The sequence below is a fragment of the Homalodisca vitripennis genome, unplaced genomic scaffold (genome assembly GCF_021130785.1).
Source record: "Homalodisca vitripennis isolate AUS2020 unplaced genomic scaffold, UT_GWSS_2.1 ScUCBcl_6346;HRSCAF=13518, whole genome shotgun sequence".
Taxonomy (NCBI): Eukaryota; Metazoa; Arthropoda; class Insecta; order Hemiptera; family Cicadellidae; genus Homalodisca; species Homalodisca vitripennis.
Window position 1 is genome coordinate 14,883 of NW_025782459.1, and position 21,308 is coordinate 36,190.

General features: G+C 32.4%; 1 pseudogene; it reads right to left on the reverse strand.

The window, feature by feature from the left end:
- Positions 1–952: 952 nt before the first annotated feature.
- LOC124373763 lies at positions 953–19,502 on the reverse strand (annotated as a pseudogene).
- Between the last annotated feature and the right edge of the window lie 1,806 nt (positions 19,503–21,308).

Consider the following 21,308-nt stretch of genomic DNA (forward strand, 5'->3'; position numbering starts at 1 on the left):
ATATATAATATTATGTATGAAATTAAACTGTGGAACAATCTTGATTAATCTGATATAAAGTGTTATAATTTAAATGTAGTTTCTAGACTGGTAGTTTTCTGCGTTTTGTAGAATTGCTGAAACTATTAACGGATAGGCCTCATGGATATACTTCTGGGATGCACAATAGACCCTTGAGGCTTAAGTGCATAGTAATAGGCTGCTCTTTAGAAGATGGGCGGGTGCTTTTATTTCTCATTACGAAGACGAAGACGATCTTGCTCACACTATTTTTAAAACAATGACCTTGATCAAACTGATATCAGTGTGTCAGCTTTTGAATGTGCATTGGGGGCCTTGCTGAAGTGGTAGGTTATAGGTATATAGTTGAGTTTATAGAATGAACTTCTTTTGTATAGTCAATATTAGAGAAAAAACATCTTTTGTACAGTAAAGTTGATAACATTCAACAGTGTTTTGTGTAATATTCAACGTTTTCATAATCACTAATGCCTTTAAAAAATAAATTGTAGCATTGTAGTGCATTTGGTATAAATAACATGATATTACATTCTTCATATCACAATTCCATACCCAGCTTAGGCCGCATATGACAAGTTTTGCTGTATATAATATAAAACAAGCACTATGACATTAATTAATCTTTCCTATTTTACAATGGGTCTTAATTGCTATTGAATTGAATTTGAAAAATGAGCAAAAATCGGGTAAGTGATAAAATTATTTTTATAAAACTAATAATATTTATTATTTATGTGCAAATAACAATAACGTGCATATCATTGATAGTGACATATTACGGTTCATAACATAATAGTAATAATATAGTAGACATTGCACCAGTTTTCTTATTTTCTTATAAAATAACATCTTACAGTAAAGGCAATCCCATCCTGTCACAGTAAAGATCACATAAAGTTATTCTATCTCTCCATCACCATAAGGGATAAGTTTAATTCATCCAAACTTTTAACATTAAACCTTTTTTCTGTTTCTCATCTTTCTCAATGTATTTGAAAAGCGATGGCTCTGCTTTCGGGTCCACTTCCGACAATATTCTGAAGCTTTCGTCATCCACGAAGCAAATCTCATGATCATCCTAAAACAAAAATTTTAAAAAATGAATTGGTTATATTTTCTAAACTTATTTTTTACAATACTTTAATCACTAGATCATTTTATTACATAATGGATAACATTAGTAACAATACTTTAGCTCATATAATTAGACGTTTGTTGTCAACAATAAATATTGTCAGATTTTTTAAAATAATAGCTGTAACTAAACGAAAACAATTATGCATGTATGTATATATAAAGGAATTTGTTTTACATGTAATTAAGGCATGTAATTAACATTTTTAGATTAACATCACAAAAGATTACCTACGAGTCAAAAGTTACACTAACTTACAGTTAACTATATTCTTAGTTAAAAAATAAAAAGTTATCTGTAAGTCATCTTCCAGCAGTTTTCTTAAGTATAGAAATAATTTATATCATACATAGAACAATGAAAATTAACCTGCCAAATTTTATTGGTATTGATATCCATCATATTATCTTTTTCAACAATATTACAATGCTATATCATTGATAAAAATAAAAACATTTTTCACAATCAAAAAGCCATTTCATGTAGCTTTCTGTTGTTGCTTTGTTAGAATTTAGGTGCATCTTAAGATAGTGGCAATGTCTCCTGTCTTCACAAACATAGAACTAGTATGCATCTTTTCCAATTTGTGTCAGGAGTTAAATGCTTTGTACGTAGATGTAGTTCATCTATATATTATATAAATGCCACGAAATTTTGCATATTCATCCATGTCTCTAAGGTGCTCATTAAGAAATTTTCTGCGTTGTACTCTTGATGGAAGTGAGCAGGTTTTAATAAAAAAGACATTTTTTATTCTTCCACATTTAATTTGTTTTAAAAGCGCTTTATGCCGGTTTAGGCATCATCAGTTTCCGGTATTTATGCACTGAGACAATTGTCAAGGGTTTATAGTTTACAAACTTTACGATCCGTATATTTTTCTCTAGTGCATTCACACTTATCATATGGAATAAGCATATGTGGCGTAATAACAAAAAATAATCTGGATAGGCTACTAGTACAACAAAAGAGAGCTCTACGGGTTATCCTTAGGCTTAAAAAGACTGACTCTGTTAAGGAATTATTTACAGAAAATGGAATTTTAACGGTATACAGTTTATATATTTATAAAACAGATCTTTATGCGAAACAAGAAGCAAACATCACTCCACTTCTAGTTAGTCACCAATACAACACAAGGCATAACAGAAATGTCCCACAGCATAATCTTGAATATTTCAAAAAGAAAACTGATTTTATGGGACATAAGTTCTTTAAAAACCTACCAAGAGAGGTAAGTAATTAACAAAACTTAAAAAAAAATGAAAATGAAATGAAAATCTTACCTGCTGAACCTAACACTATTCATTTGAGGAATTTTTGGAAAGAAGGTAAATGTTTTTATTTGACAGTATTCTTATTACGTTTTACTTGACACTATTCTTGTAGATGATGTGCATTTCACGAATAAAGACATCTTGAATCTTGAGTTAATCATCTAACTGATGAAGCCTTAACCAGCGAAAGCGCTTTTTAAATAAATTTATTGTGGAAGAATAAGAAATGTCTTTTGCATTAAGAAATTGTTTTATTTTTTGAACAGTGAATTACGATAGCACATGATAGTGAAACACTCGATCATAAATAGTAGAGTTAGGCACTACTACTCACCGGGTCGGCCAGTATGATGACTGTGACAGAAGCCTTGCCAGGGGTGTCCAGCGTGATAAGAGGAGTCAGTATCTTGTTGTTAGTGTCCTTGATGACCTGATGTATTGCGGGCTGCTCAGCTGCCGGCACTGAGTAGGCTATACGTCCGTACGCCGTCGCGTGCTCCACCGGTTTACCTGTCATCATAAAACATTCCATCTAGGATCAAATGGACAAAGAAGAAGAAACTTATATAAATTATATTGCTACGTAAAAATAAACAATACACTGCTTCATTAATACATAAATAAACAAAATATTTTCTACAAGATTATTTACGTATTAATTCATACAGTGAGAAATTATCACTCTTCTCAAGTGAACATGCTCAAGCAAGGCGAAGTGTGTATTGTGGTGAGGCGTCTTGTGTATTGTAGGAACAGAATATCGAGTTCTGTACATTTATGGGTAAGTACAGTAGTGGTTACAGATAGACAAACCCTAATATAATATAAATATGTATATAGTTAAGTTATGTAATAAACTATGGAGCCACGTGTGCATTTTTCTTGTGCAAACCCTTGTTCACGTTTTTTCAATCACCTTACTGTTACATTAGTAGTAGACTGTCAAATACTGATACAATGGTAAAAAAAGTGATAAGAAGATTCCAAGGTCCAAAACATAAGGCCGAAGGCAACAATCCAACAATCCTTTACCCCTCCTCTTCCTAACCATCACCTTCCTGTCTCACTGTTTCAGATGACGCACCAAAATACCACAGGAAATGCTGACATACGAGGTGTGTTAGAAAAGTAATGAGATTGGTAACACTGCGGGAGATCTGGCAACGTTGTGTCTACCGGCTGACGCTAAACCTGTTTATTTATCCCTTCCACTTCCTCAGTCCGAGTTACAACTCCGTACAGTTAACACATTAGTTTTGACAGCGCCATTAGTAAAGTTGTGTTTTAATTGTGCGTCACAGAAATGGAGCATCGAAATTTAGAGCAACGTTGTGCAATAAAGTTTTGTGCTAAACTTGGTGAATCCGCGAGTGTGACTTTTGAAAAGTTGAAACAGGTCTATGGGAAACAGTGCTTATCGAGAGCACAAGTTTTCCGCTGGCACAAATCATTTTTGGAAGGCCGAGAACACGTTGAAGATGAACCTCGCTCAGGGAGACCTTTGACTTCAAGAACGGACGAAAACATGGATCGTGTGAGGGCGCTTGTGAGATCAGACCGTCGTTTTTAACAATAAAGATGATCAGTGAACAGCTAAATTTAAACACTTTCACCGTGCATCAAATTGTGACAGATGATTTGAACATGCGAAAGGTTTGTGCCAAATTGGTGCCCCGAAAAAATCTCTCCACAACTGAACAGAAGGACAATCGAAAAAATGTGTGCGTTGATCTTCTTGAGAGGATTGCTAATGACCAAGAATTCTTCAATTGTGTGATCACTGGTGATGAATCCTGGATATTTGAGTACGATCCTGAAACAAAGCGGCAAAGTAAAGAATGGCACACTTCGTCATCTTCCTCGGCCGAAGAAATGTCGAGAATGAGCAAATCAAAGATCAAGACCATGCTAATTTGTTTTTTTGACAGGAAAGGTATCGTACACAAAGAATTTGTTCCACCAGGACAAACTGTCAACCAAGTGTTTTATAAAAGTGTCCTTGAAAATTTGAGGAAAAGAGTGATCCGTGTGAGACCGGAAATTGCAGACAAGTGGATGCTTCATCATGACAATGCTCCATGTCACACGGCCATTTCCATCTGTGAATTTTTGAACTCAAAACGCATTACTGTTGTTCCTCAACCCCCCTATTCACCTGATTTAAGTCCTTGTGACTTTTTCCTCTTCACGAAATTGAAACATGTCCTAAAAGGACGTCATTTTGGAACTCTGGAGAACATTCAAAAGACTGTGACCGACCAGTTAAAAGCCATACCAATTGAAGACTTCCAGCGCTGCTACCAAGAGTGGGAACGACGACTCCGCCGATGTATAGCTGCCCAAGGAAACTACTTTGAAGGGGATAACATTGTTGTTTGAAAATAATAAAAAACTTTGGTTAGTATGAAATCAGTCTCATTATTTTTCTAACACACCTCGTAGTGTTCTAGTTTGTGTTCCACTTTCGCAGGTGTGAGTGTAACATGTTTGTTGTGCTCTTGATTTCTGTGGAGTGACAATGCCTGGGTTTATTTTCTCCAGTCTGGACTTGAAGCTGTTCCTGTACAAGTCAGGTATGATACAATTGTAGATTTAAGTACATGTTTATGTATTACGGTTTTCACACCTGATAAAGAGGGTAGATTTGCTCGAAACGTAGTGTTATACATTTTGTAAACATATAACATATAACAATTGAATCATACCTGTACAAGTCAGGTATGATACAATTGTAGATTTAAGTACATGTTTATGTATTACGGTTTTCACACCTGATAAAGAGGGTAGATTTGCTCGAAACGTAGTGTTATACATTTTGTAAACATATAACAATGGCAAATGTCTGAAATCCTATATTCTTTTTAAAATATCCATTGTCAATAACAAACTGTAAACAATGAAAATAAGATTTCATCATACAAAAATACACATTGAATTTGTAGAATAAGTCCAAATACGTTTTCTGAGAACATTGTATTTCACAACATTTAGAAAATACACCAACCATATTTGGCTTCTCAATTATAGGTTTTTTGTCTCAAGTAGCGTATGTATTTTATGAACTGGTTTTATATATATAGTCTCTTAGAGCAGTTTCAAAAGAAAACTACAATTTTTTGATGTACAATATTTCGTTGTAATTAACAACTTTTTCAAGTACACTTTTAAAACATACACAGAATAAAATATATATATATATAAATAAATATATATATATATATATAAATATATATATATATAAATATAAATATATATATATATATATATATATATATATATATATATATTCTTTTACTAAATAGCTCCCCCTATAAAAGCATTCTGTCTGTTGGTGAAGGTGGTTGCGGTGTTACAGTACAAGGAGTTTTCTTTATATCATCATCATCATCATCTGACGTTTCCGTTATCACGGGTCGTCGTACACAGCCTCCTCCACTTTTGTCTGTCATTCCAGGTCTCCTCTTCCTCCACCTGCATTTTCTGTAGTCCCCTTCTCTCTATGTCTTTCCACACTTGATCCTCCCATCTTCCTCTCGGTCTTCCTCTTGGTCTTCTTCCTCTTTCCTCCTTCTCCAGTGCTATCCTATCTCCAGTTTTCTTTATAATGTTTGTTATTTTGACACTTTACTGTTTAAGTTTTTAATGTATTGTAAGTTGTTATTAGTTAATTGACATACATAATAAATTATAATTCATCTTTCTTTATAGAGCCGTTATAATTAATATGGTTGTGAAGTTATTTTAAATGTTGTGCTCAAATTTGATCAATTAAATTAATTTTTGGTAAATGCGCCACAATAAAACTTGTTCTATTCCATTCAACTTGAGTTCAAAGAGAAACAAAAATTGCTGGAGTGTCACTGTTGTCATTGTTTGTTCTTTCCCAATTATTTAAAAAAACTCTCAGAATATTTTAACCAATATCTACATATTATAAAATACAGATGAGTAAATACTGTATTTTATTTTCATATTACTGATTAGCTTCGGACAGAACTGTAATCACTCCAAATTAAGCACTCACCAATATCTTTGAACTCCAGTTTGGCCTGAGATTCGGCAAATCCAAGTACAGCCTTGTCCTTGTCCTGCGAGAAGATCTTCAGTCCCAGAATTCCATTCCAGTAGGCAAGAGTACGAGCCAGGTTGGAGCTCGAGAGAGTCACTTTCTCAACAGGATCTGGAACCAATCATTGTTGTATAACGTTCAGTTATTGATATAAACCTTTTAAACAATTGTTTTACATTCTAGTGACAATGTTACAGTTTCAGTGGCAAATGTGATATAATCATGAAAACTAATTTATGAGATTTAATATATTTTGGTAAAAGTATTAAATTATTTCCAAGAACCAATGTTTTAGGCTAACAAGAAAGTAATTCCTAGTAGATTGATATTTAGTAATTAAAATCTCACTCTTGCAGTTAACAAAAAGATAAATTTTATTAGTGAATGTATTTAAACACCTTTAAAATTATATTGATTGCTTTAGTTGATGACATTATTTATAGTTGATTTTATAGTTTTGGAGATTTTAAGTTTTAACCACCTGATTTATACATTTTAAATATTTATATTGTTACATTTTTCATTGGGTTTTAATTGTATACGTTCTTTGTGTTTTTTGTTCAATTTGTGTTTTTTAATTTATTTTACCCTGCAATGCTTTTATTATTTCTTAAATAATTTTGTAAAACCACTCTCTATTTATACCAGTTATTAGTTTTGTAAGTTCTTATGTCTTTTGTAACGTTCCTGTTAATTTTAAAATAAGTCTCCAATTATAAAATTGTTATTTTTTAAGTATTACTGCCCAATAGTTTGACGAAGTCTATTGTAACCTATTATGTTGCTTAATGACTAATAAAGACATCTTGAATCTTGACATAAAAATTGTTTCCAATGTCTAAATTTTGTAATTTTCCACTTTTGTACAATATTTAAAAAGTAAATTATTAAGTATTCATAATGTTTTATAGCTACCAGATTGAAACTGTATAGGATATTGAATGACTTGTAAGAAAAAAATGTTCTGGATATACTATATTGAATCTAAGCTTACGTCTAAATACTAGTCTATGGCTGAGATCTGGATACAATTGTAGATTTTCTGAAACCCTCAAGAGCTGCCACAGAGAAAACTCACTTTATGTTAATCAGGAAACACGTTATATTTAAAATATTTCTTCATGACACTCCACAACACGAGATATGATTTTATCACTTTAATTGGTACCATTTTGAAGCCTTTCGCTAAAAGAGACAAAATAGTGTGGCATGATTCAATTTTTCAACTATAAAACTCATTAGTTTAATTAGGTAATTTTATCACATGTGAATAGGTGAACATTTTGTAGATTTTCAAACCCACTCAATAGATCTGCTTCTCCCTCACTTGCCATGCATAGAACACTCTGTCTTAAGCTATTGGATATATTTTAACATAAAATAAACTAATCCAGATTTTCTCTTTCCTGACTGATGCCTTAGGGTACATCCAAGATGCAAGCTCATAAAAGCAGGTAGCGAGATTCAGACTCGGCACCGAGCGACTCTAGGTGACAGGAACAATATGGCCATTATGCAAGCAGTTTATCAGCGCAGAAGAGATGCCACCAAATATATCAGTATATCATGGAATTTACCATAGAATAGGCTGCAGCAGCTTTGTTACTGCATGAACCAAAGAGATGCTAAATACATCTCATTAATAAATTAAAATCTATTTATAAGGAGTACAAAAACTTTTTTCATCAATTACTTGCAGAGAAAAACAGATTTGTTAGCCAACAGAATGCAGCAAAACAAATTAGAAACACTGACAATTTTCATAGAAAATACTCACTCACATACCAAAATAATTAAATAAATATTGAGAATTTTATATTTTACTTTTTCCACAATGCAAAAATATACCTCACTCTTTGAAAATGATTGATCTAATACTATTTTATTTATTAAAATGGATATCTCAACATTACTTTTTTTATTTAATACTTTGTGTTCGGTTGTAGAGAAACGACCTTGAGTTAGCACATGAGTACAATTTCAAAACTCAAACTTTTAACCCTCTTATTTGAAGTTGTACATGGGAGTTGTTGTATTTTTGAGACATAATAAATACACATAAAAATGCTTTTTAGTTTTTTTGTGTATATATTTTTGTGTATTTAAACAAAAAAGCTTAAAATATTTTCTGAAAAACTAATATAAAAAACGTTTGGGTGCATATTAACTATTCTTAAGATTATATGACCAAAAAAAGGGCGTAGAAGTGTTTGAGATTTTAAGATTAATTATTCCTATGGTTAACATCATTACAATCATCTCTTAGTCTATAAATTCAATCACTTTGTAAAATATTGTTAGTAATTATTTCACTATTTAGATTTTTATTGGTTAACTAGTTTTATTTTATTACGTGCACAGATTATAATCTTTTAGTATGTATTTAGCTTAACAATTAATTTCAAATAACAAATTAAGGAATAATTTTAGATTTTAAACTTGTTTTAAACACGAGGTTTTTGACGTTTTACAATTCTAGACATAACATAGTTACATCACTCTTCATTTCTGAAGAAATGTTTCTTCAAAAGGCATCGGCGGTGTTCGGGCAAAGAAATGATGAATTTTGCTTCCAAGTATGATACTTATTAAAAATAGGTCTAAATTAAACTGAGGCAGTACAATTACTGTGTTTTTAGCCCTTGTGTTATAATTATGAACATCGCTACGTACTTTAATAATCCTACAATGGTTTTGACATAAATTAAATACACTTTATAAACACAATTAATATTTGAAGAAAAATAAAAACGATCCTTAACAAAATCATTAGTCTTGAAATTATAATAATTCTTATTGTGTTTTCTGTACAACTAAAAAAGTCTATTAAGGTTTTGGGTACAAGTGCCTCCATAAACAAAGATACAGAATACAGTATGTACATGAGCATAAAATAGTTTTTAAAACTGAATTACATTTTTTTTTACATTTAAATAGATCCACGGTTAAAATGTTAAAATATCAGTTGGCTTAAATAATGTCAAGGAAGTTTAAGAATAGGTTGACATTGGACATTGTTTTGAATAGGTGCAATTACTCATGACAAGATAAGAAAACCATTTCAAGTGACTACATGATCTAATTTTCTGCTTCAATTGTCCACAAGGATTACACGTTGAAGGACTGTAAAAATAAATTTTCTCAAGTATTAATTAACCCACAACACACAATACCAGTTCCAAATGCATGGCCCACTAGTCAGAATAACACTTTACAACATTTATTTTTTAGACTCAATCCTGGAAACTAGTTAAAGCAAAACTAGTTCCAATAAAAAAACTAGACAGTTACAAACGTGTTAATACATGCATTACAACAAACAGTACTGCATTATATTTTTGTTATATTTATATATTTGTCATAAAAAATAACAAGCTTTACCTGATTGAGCAGCACCTAAAATAAAAATAAAATATTGTATATTTGGTTACAGAGACCTACCTAAAGTAAATTACATACTCAATCAAACCTGAATTGGATTGTCAAATGTTAACAAAGACAATTAATCCTTATACCAGACATTATTTTACAGAACTAGTATGATCGAGTTTTTCTTAAAATAAAAACGAAATACAATGCCATTCTTAGCAATATTATGTATACAGTAATTATTAATAAACATCAAATCTTTGTTATTTATTGTTGCCTTTTGTTACAAAACTTTAATTCTAAGGTTTATTTACAAGACAGCTTTAAAAAATCAAAATCTTACTTAATTTTTTTTAATTTTCATAGTTAAAGCTCAAAGAAGTACTCAAATCAAAATTCGACACAATATCAAACGCAGCCACACTAAAAACATTTTTATTTTCAACATATCTATCCATTTTTATTTTGTTATTTCCAATAATAAGAATAAAAAGATTTTTGTTTAAAAAAGTGACGTTCTGCCTTATTTTTGGCACTACTGTGACTGCTACTGATTGATCAACTGTGTTTGTGCAGTATAATATAACTAAATATGTTATATAACATATTTAATAGGAAACACATTTATTTGTAATGTACACTGAAAACTATAATCTTAAAAATATAAAATATTACATATTTAGTATTTGTTTCTAAAGATACAGTAAATTAGACTTTAGTACTTTACCCAAGTTCTAAAAATGTCCAACTATCCAGACATTGGTACTGAAAGGATTAAGTTATAAGGTAAAGTACATTTACAATTTTATCATTGCTGTTTTAATTTTTTTTTAATAATTAGAATTTGTTTGAACACGTAATTCATACATTCTTTGAAAAGATATGTTTATAGTTTGCTCTAGTATGACCATCGGTGTATAGTAGTAAAAACCTCGGTTATGACATTTTACAATTTGAAAAAAAAAAAAAACACAAGAAATCAATTTACAGTAGCTTATTTCCACAATGAACTTTACCGAGACGGTGTAAATATTTTTATATTTCATTATTTACTTTCCTTTTATTCAATGTTAAGTGTATTCAATTGTTATTTATATTTATCTGTCCACTACGTTATCCAACATCTCAAAAAGACCACAATACATGTTTGGATATTATGAATAAGGATGGTACACACTAGGTCTGATAAGATTCACTGTGACACTATTTATATGAATAAAAAAGAAGCTAGTCTATGAATCAATCGACTGATACATGGTACTACTACACCAACATATTTGGAATTGATAATTGCTAGTTATAGAGCTTGATACCCAGTAGAGTCACATCTGGTTTGATACTAACGATTCTTTAGATTACCGGTTCTCAACTGAAACTGTCATCAAAATTACATATTATATGATAAACTTCTGCAGAATTTTTAAGCTTGAAAAAAGGTTAGTTTGGTTGATTTACTAATTAATCTAGTGGATGATCACAATCTTCACAAAAATTGAAAGTTCTAAGTAGACGTGCACAGCACCAAACTCAAATAAATTGAAATATTGCAGTTTAGAGTTTACTGATCTGGATGCAAGGTCATTCCAGTATAAAAAAGCTCAGAATAACAGAATTGTTTGTGAAACATGTTTTGTACGAGTAAAAAATATTTAAACCAGTTTATAATAAAACTGATTTGGCAGACTCAAAACTAGAATGTAGGCCGGAGAAGATCGCAGAGTATTGAGGGTATTTTCCACTATTGTATGGCAAAAGTACTTACACAACATTTGAAAATTAGTATATACTGTCTTCTTACTCTAAAAAAAATATTGAGCATGCACAGAAGTCACCTAATGAAGAAACATGGTGTTATACATTCCAGAATCAAACTTCAGAACATCAGAAAAGACATATACGAGTATTTCAAAATCTAAACATAAATCTAACAGCCCAGCTGCTTGTCAACTCCTTATTAAAGTCAGATTAATTTAGGTACCAATATAAAAAATGAATTACTGACAAAACCTAGTAAAAAACCTTCATAAACACTGGAAGAGCCACAAAACTTTGGAATAAAAAAGAAGAGATAGGATTAAAAAGAAAGGCTGAAGGTGTTCACCTACTCTTCACGCCATCTTACCTTTTGCCTGTTTACAGAAACTGTTGTACAATGGTGTTTCGTTTGCATTTTTTTTTCTTCAAGTTAGGTTTAGATTTTTTTTCAAGGTAAGGATTTTGACACATCACTTTTCCGATGTTCTGAATTTCGATTCTAGCATGTAAAACATCATATTTCCTGATTATATAAAGACTAATTGCTTAATTTTAAAAAGAATGGAAGGTGAAGAATGATTAATGATCAGTCTTCCACCGTCGCTAATGTGTGTGAAGTGTTGTTTAGTGCTCTGACATCGCTTAAGTTTTTGAGTTTGAATGTATGTATTGGGGTTTCTTAACAACTGAAGAAGAGTGTATATTTCAATGCTAAAAAATGTAGAGTTATATTTGTTGTATCATATAAAAGTGGGAAAACAGCCCAGAGAGCCTGATTTTTAACACTGAACTAGCTACACATAATATGAGAAGATTACCTCTCCCTCCAACCCGTATTACATCTGAGACATCAACATCTATTGACTGTTTGCACTAATTTTATTGACCCAAACATTACTGCAACAGTTATACAGTCTGGTCTGTCAGACCATATGGCTCAAATGTGCAAGCTTGGCTGCCACACAGATAAAAACTTGACACAAACCCTTATACGACAACTGAGCAGAAAAAAACCTCGATAATCTCAAGTCCTTGCTCTCGATCAAAAACTGGGATGCTGTATATCATGCAGTGGATACAGAAACAGCTTTTACCACATTTCAAGAAATATTACAGATAGCCTTAGACATTTCCTGCCCCACAAAGAAAGACTAAGAAAAAGAATAAAAGGAGACCAAGAAATTATTATGACAAGGAAACATCTGACTTAAAATCCTCCTATTTAAATGCCCTAAAAAAACATGAAGCTACAGGAAGTGTACAAGACAAAGTTACAATGGTGAGCAGAAAAAAATTGGGTATCAATTTACAATATCGTGACCATGGAAAGGTATGTTCATTATTTTTTCCCTGAAAACTACAATTTTTCCTGAAAACAATAGTGAAAAAAAAATTTGTCGGCAACAAAAATCAAAGGAGTTATGATTTTTTGAAATTCTCTGAAAACTCTGTTTTTGACAGTACCTCTGGCAACACTATCCATATTTGACAGTTTGGTATTACTCCGCGGCTCTCTCAAATAAAGAAGAGACGCCATTTTGAACTATTTTGTTCCTCCGTGTCTATTCTTAACCTCCTAGTTCAGTAGTGGTAATGGCACACCTTTGTGTTGGATGTTCGTTATCTTACGTGGAAGCAATTCCCCACCTGAACATTAAGGTAAGTGATAAGTTACTGAAATGATAGTGACTAGTACGTTAATCCTGTCAACGATGCCTGCCCGCTGCGCAGTGCTGCCCCTGCTCCTTAACGCAATAATGCCCGAAACGCATCAATATAATACAATAATATTCTTTCCCCCCAGTTTATATGCACCTATGATAATAATACTAGGCTATAAATGCCCAACCCATGAAAAAAAACGTCCATTTTCCATGGTCACGGTATTGTAAATAAATACCAAAAATTGTATGACCAAAAACTACGGAGCCTACAACAAAATGCAAATGCTCAGCTTATAGAAACATCTAATAAGTCTAAAGCATTATGGAACCTAATCAATTCAGAGAAACAATCAAGACAACCCAGCCAATTCTATCTTAAAACTTAACATTAACAATAAAACTGTAGACAACCCAATGGAAGTAGCTGAATATCTAAATACATACTTTGCCCAGATAGCAGAAATTACTCTACAGAAGAACAATCAACAACAGAGAAATAACGGACTACAAGAAGAACAAGCTCTCACAGTTTCTCCTATAACACAACCATTTCATTTGACTCCCACAACTATAAATGAGGTAAAATCTATAATCTACAGTCTAAAAAATAAATCATCCAGTGGCATAGACGAGTACTCACCGAAAATAGTTAAACATTGTGCTAAAGAATTAGTCATACCTCTCACAGCAATTATAAAACCAGTCATTTGCTCAAGGTCATTTTCCATCTGTTCTGAAGGTTTTCTAAAGTATACCCTAAATATGAAAAAGGATCACCATTAGAGAACCTGAAAATTACAGACCCATATCACTGATTTCTACATTTTCCAAAATCATTGAGAAATTAGTTCTGACAAGACTAATGAAACAGACTAATGACTGGGAATTAAGAGACATTTCAAATGGTTTGTAAGCTATCTAAATGGAAGATCTCAAGTTGTGGAGTTACAATCTACCACATCCGGTGTCACAAGCACAGTCAGATCTAATCTGCAACCAATTACCAGAGGAGTTCCTCAGGGATCTGTGCTAGGCCCTATATTGTTCATCCTGTTTACTAACGACTTTCCGTCATTTCTCCAAAACAACAGCACTCACTGTCTAATGTATGCGGATGACACAACCCTTTTAATAAAAGATGACTCAGCAGAAGAACTTTATGTTAACTTTTTTAACATCACTGCAAAATGCTCTTATGTATAACAAACTCAATGACCTAGCACTAAACCCCGACAAAACAACTCAAGTGCATTTCAGTAGGAAAAAAGATCAAACACCAAGTCTACCCAATACATCAGTAGGTAATCAGGTGAAGTTTTTGGGTATCACAATAGATAACAAGCTTTCATGGACAGAGCAAGTAAATAACACCTGCAAAAAAATGAGCACAGGACTCTATGTAGTAAAACGAATCAAATGAATTGCAACTTTAGAAGCTGCAAAAACTGCCTATTACACATTAGTGGAATCACATATCAGATATGGCCTGGTTGTCTGGGGCAGCTCTGCTGGAAACCTTAATAGAGTAGTCATTTTACAAAAGAAAGCAGTTAGGACTCTAGCTGGACTGGAACCACTTCAAAGCTGCCGACAAGCCTTCCAGTCTCTGGGTATACTAACAGTAACGGCTCTCTACATACTTGAAACAATCATACATGTTGACAGATTAAACCTCCAAACCAACAGTGACATCCACACCTACCATACCCGTAATGCTTCCAGATACATATTGCCTCAACACCGCATTGCTCTTTTTGGTAAAAACCCATCATACATTGGTAAAAAAACTCAAAAATATGCTCCCAGAAAACATCAGAAACCTATCAGGAAATCGACTCAAGAAAGGACTTCAAGATTACCTAGTGAAAAGACCAATATACACCCTTGAAGAGTTCCTGACAACGCCAAGCTGAGAAAGAACTGCACTAATATTGAATGACATAAAATATGTGACCATTTTTACTTGTATGACATTTTGAATTTTGTATGACACTATTACTGTACTTTATGTTCATGTAATAAAGGAGAAAAAAAAGAAAAAAAAGAAATATCTAAAATGCTATTATCTATTTATTTTAGTAAAATCTTTCCTAAATTAAACAATGTAGCAAAATATAAATACTTTGTTATCTAATTGTTGTTGACATGTTAAACTACTCAGATACAGTTATAGCACATTTTTATTTGCAACACAAGATGGCAACAAAGTATATGTGCTAATCCGGTTGTTAAACACGCTTATCTTCCTCTTAAGCAAGGTGTACTTTGAAAGGTAATCACAGGCAATCTTATCACCGAATCCATTCTACTCGAACTGGTGTAATTGAAAATGAATGTATAGTTAAACCAAAATACAAAAAAGATAAAAATTGGGAATTTTTATTTACACGTTACATAAATTAATGTTTATTTACCAACTCAAAATCCTCTGAGCTCAAAAACAGATTAACCAAGAAGCAATTGATAATCCAAAAAAGTAATTAAGAGAGATGACTATTATAAAGTTTTGGATTCTGTGTTACGTAAGTAAGTCAGCCCCGTGGCACGAAGACATGAAGATGACAAGTGATTATTACAAGGTTATCACTGCCAAGATCGTTTAGAGGACAGTGCTGATAACAAGTGAGATATAACAAATCAGCAATTTATTTATCTTTACAATGTACCAAAAATAATGAGTGATGATTACCCTACTTAAAAAAATATAAAGAACATTCCAGTTTTAAGAACCGGATCTACGCTTATAAAATGAATATCTCTAAACTTACCTTTTAGTAAAACAAATTAAATCATTTCTATCTTTTCAACAAATATATTTTAAATTGGTATAGCCAGATCAAAACATGAAGCATTCCTTGCTTGTGCACTAGTGTGTTTTGCAAGCGTGTTCTTTGTATAATTAATCGCAAAGTCAATTTCGCACTACTAATAACCCTGTTTTTCACTATGTGTGGTTTAGTAAAATTTGTACTGATTGTGATATACTGCCTATCATTTCTTTACCAAAGAATATTAATTGAAAACACTGGCAAATTGTATCCAATTTGATATGTTTATTAAAAATCCATTGTGTAAGGTAACATTTTAAAAACCCTATACATGCAGTACAAGTAATGTTTTACAAAACAAAGAGTGGATTTAACAATTTTTGTGTAATACAAATTCCCCACTAAAAGGTAAAAAATATTATTGACTTTTGTGAAAAAAAAAATCTACAAAACATTTCCTTATTGAAAGTTTTTCAAGCTAAAGAATGTGTATTACTTTTGAACCATTGCCGTTGTACAGGTAATACATTATTTACTTATCAGGTTATGTAATAGTATTTTTTACAGCAAAACAGGAAAAGTTTTGCAACGACGGCAAATTTGAGTTGCAATGATCAATTAAATATGTTAATAGAGTTTTACATATTTTGGATCTAATAGTTTACAATTAGATTACATTAGTCACATAGTGTCCACTGATAAAAGATTTACGTGCTGTGCACACTACCACACTACATTATAATCAGTATGAATCAGTGTGTAGGCGCTAACTCTAGAATGTGATAATCTTTATATCAGTTCTACTGTTCAATTCTGAGAACCATTAAACATCAAGAGCCCTCTGACGTTCTAAGGTTCAATTAGTCTCAAGTGGCTTGTACATGTGACATGATAACATTGTTTAGAACATGTGTCTGTTGGTAGTAAAGATAATATCAATGTTATGGGGTACTTTTAGGATGAACTTATAACAAAAGTATTTCCATTCTAAACAACTCTGTCAATTACGGTTCAGATTTTAATTGAAATAGAGTAAAAGACTCTAATTGTCGTCTAATGAAAGGCGATACCACATTCCATTCACCATTAAATATTTTAGTACATATGAGATGATAAAGGGATCTTTTGCCATTAATCCTTTAACTCTCAAACTGGTAATCAGCATTAAAATTTTGATATAAATCGTTTTGCAAGTGGCAATTGACATTATATCAATCTGACATACATGTGTTTTGACACTTTATATAGTACATACATCAACACTACCACCACTACTTATATATACCATTTCAAAGAGAAAGAATTACTGATTTCAATGGTGAAATGTGTTTTGCTGTTTTGGCAACAGTGATGTCATAAATATTGCCAGAAAGATTGTCTTTGTCTAGCCATTTTGAAAATTAATGATATACTATCATGGGTATGGTTTTATAATGTTGGTTTTATAGCTTGTTATAGCTTTGTTTCAGGCTATATTATACTAAATTTTGGTATATTTTGCAAATATTTAGTGCAAAAGTTACATTTTTTAAAAATTTTTTTAAACAATCACATCCATGGCAACAAATTTTTGTTATGTCCCACCACTTTTCAAAAATAAAAAATTTAGAAATTTATTATCAATTTATTTGTTTAAAAAAAACGGGGTAATTTTGTATGGTTTATGCATAAAATGTTTATAACATAACTCCACATTTTCCTGAAAACAATAATGTATTACACATATAGGTGTTTAGTAAAAAATGTATTTAGTGAATACAGACTACAATGTCCACAACAATTGTTCTCTTGCCAGCTGTGCAGTGTGTGCTGTGATAACATTTATAGAAAGATTATGAAGACTTACTTGATATATAGGATCCTCGTAGTCCGTGGGAAGAAAACTATTGATTTTGGGGTCAAAATGCCTCAGGGCAGCTAGTCTGTCTGTCCATCTGCCTTTTAGAGCGATAACTCTTGATAGAAAGGTCGTGGAGACTTTAAAGTTGGTAAACAGGTGCTCTTGGCCCAAGGAAGAACCCTATTGATTTTGGAATCAAAAGATCAATGGGTAGTCTGTCTACCCATCTGTGTGGTAACGGTTGATAGAAAGGTCATAGAGACTTTAAAGTTGGTAAACAGGTGCTCTTGGCCCAAGGAAGAACCCTATTGATTTTTGGAATCAAAAGATCAATGGGTAGTCTGTCTACCCATCTGTGTGGTAACGGTTGATAGAAAGGTCGTAGAGACTTTAAAGTTGATAAACAGGTGCTTTTGGCCCAAGGAAGAACCCTATTGATTTTGGAATCAAAAGATCAATGGGTAGTCTGTCTACCCATCTGTGTGGTAACGGTTGATAGAAAGGTCGTAGAGACTTTAAAGTTGATAAACAGGTGCTCTTGGCCCAAGGAAGAATCCTATTGATTTTGGAATCAAAAGATCAATGGGTAGTCAGTCTGTCCATCTGTGTGGTAACGGTTGAAAGAAAGGTCCTTGAGACTTTATACTTGATACACAGGTCCTATGTAGTCCATGGAAGAATGTTACTTATTTTAAGGACATAAGGGCAGTCCCATTTGTCCTATCTGTCTGCTTGTCTGTGTGATAACACTTACTAGAAAGGTCCTAGAGATTTGAAATTTGGTGCATACGTTTCTCTTGGGTTTAATGAAGAACCTAATTTTTGATTTTGGAATATTTGAAATATCTGTTCAATACAGTGATATCACCAAAAAATGAAAGAATAGTTTCTTTGCAAGTACAAAACAAAGTAAACAATTTTGATTAGTTTTTTTTGTGCAAAATACAACCTTTTAAGAAATAAACAAAAAACATTTAGCATGAAAAGGTTAGTTCGTTTAGGAAATACATAATAAAGAACAAAGCACTACAGCGCGGACAGCAGGTGTCCCGCGCGCTACTTGGCCACTCATCACAAGTGGGACAGATGCTGTCCCGGCCGACCTCAAAGTGTTAACAAAGAAAGGTTTGACTCAAAGCTCACTTCTATCCATTGGCTTAACAAAGGAATCGTTGATTTGATTCAAAGCTCAACTCTATTCATTAGCTTAACAAAGAATGGTTTTGAATCAAAGCTCACCTCTATATCCATTGGCTTAAACAAAGAATGGTTGACTCAAAACTCACTTCTATCCATTGACCTAACAAGGAATGGTTGACCTCAAAGCTCACCTCTATCTGTTGGCTGAGGTTCGTCAACCAAGAAATACTTTGTAGCCGCCGCCCGGTGCCTCCACAACATTCAGTCCCATTCTCCTCTCTGATAGGCCAGCCAGCAGCCTTGGCTCTGGCGATGGCTTCACGTGACCCGGATTGTGATGCCCTGGTAGTCGTTGCCCTGCTCGTACTTGTTCACGTTGTAATTGTACGTGAGCTCCACTACAAAGTGGTTATCCTCTGGTCCATAATCCTACCATGGTTTTGCTCCAGCGGTTGTCGTATGGCCTGAAACCACCAGCTTCAGTGAACAACGTAGCTGATTTCCATTCTTCAGTAAAAATCTACCTTACAACCCGCTATGAAGGGTGTTCAAAAATCTTATTTCAACTACAATATACCATCAAGAAATATTTATTTTGGTTGAACTAGAATGTAAGGCAGTGCTTAGCCAAAAGGCAAGTATTTTACTAATAACTATTCCTCATATTAAATCAAGTATAAAACCTGGATATTGATGCAATTTCTAAACAGCTTAATATTAAAAACAAAGATTCTCATCCTTCTAAACAAAACTGTTTCAAATGAAAATACCCCAATTACCAACCTATTGCACTAAAATAAAAAAAAACCACATTACTACAAACATTATAGTCTTCCCTTATACATCAAATACACACTGCTTTCAAACTACACCTCATGTTTTGTTCATAAAGTAAACATGACAGTTATAATAAAATGGTGGCATCTAGTTCACACACTAGAGGCAGAGTTGTAAAACAATCACTGAATTATCTTCCAGTGAGTAGAGAAGTATATTTTAATTGTACATCCTTATATAATTAAATACAATTGAATAAGTAATATTTAATCATATAAAATTATTACATAAATATTATTGCACCAAAAATCATAAATTTCTTATTAGTCGCTAATTTATGGACTAGATGATTCAGAATTTTATTTCTTTTTTCTAAGTAATTGAATTTCATATCAAATACTTAATAATAAATATAATATTAATAATTTTTTAGAAATACTTGAACAAAAAGGTTATACTGGTATATAAATAAAGCAGAAGTCATCATAAATTACTCAATTCTCAACCAAGATAATTATTTATAACACTGATTATTTGCAGTGTCTTTATTTGATCGTTTTGTAACAAAAATACTAATGTTTGTACAATTAAGGTTTTATACGGCCGTCTCGGAACTGTAAAAGTATTGTTTCAAACTAAGAGTACAAAGGCGACAATTGTTATCTAATTGGCGAGAAACATGTAAGCTAAATTTGTGAAAGTAAATTCTTATATTGTGTAAAAATTATCCACATGAAGAATGAGATGTTTGAAGAATAGGTAACTAGGTATCCTTCATGATAGAACTGAAGTTCTATAAACAAGTCGATTTAGAATCGGTCACATATGCCAAGGTGTGGACAAACAAACAAATATTTCATACGGTATATAAAATATATACTCTGTTACAGAATTAAAAATTGAATAAACATTAAGAACATCACCATGATTAATAATAAAAATAAAAGAGTTCAAGAACTACCAAATTTCTGCTTCTCTTTTTGCCTATGATTTTAAATAATCATTAAACATTTTAGAAAATGATTGATAAAGAAAATTCAATAAGTTCCTAATTGCTGATGTAATCATTTATACAAGTAGGTGGTCTTGTAACGCACCGAGGTCTGGTTGGTTGCTGATATACTCACTGCCTCACTGCCGTACCAGACACAGGTTCAGAATTAGGATGGTTTTGTTCTTCTTTAATTAGCATGAAGTCACCAGTTTCAACTAGTTTTGCCGAATGATGAGTCTATATGGTAATTCTGAACAGTAAAATGGACAAGATTCATCTCGCGTTAGTATATTTCAGTTTCGGTCCTTTGCTGAGTTAATCCTAATAAAAAAACAGAGAAAGTCCTCTAGGAGCAAGCTGCTGCAGAGATACTGTGGAATTCACAACCATCTTTTCAGAGAATCAAAGCATAGTGAGGTTTAATCAACTCAACTTCTTCCGTAAGGGCCTCACCATATTTCCTAGTTTTCACACTGGGCTTATACAAGCACTGGTCCAG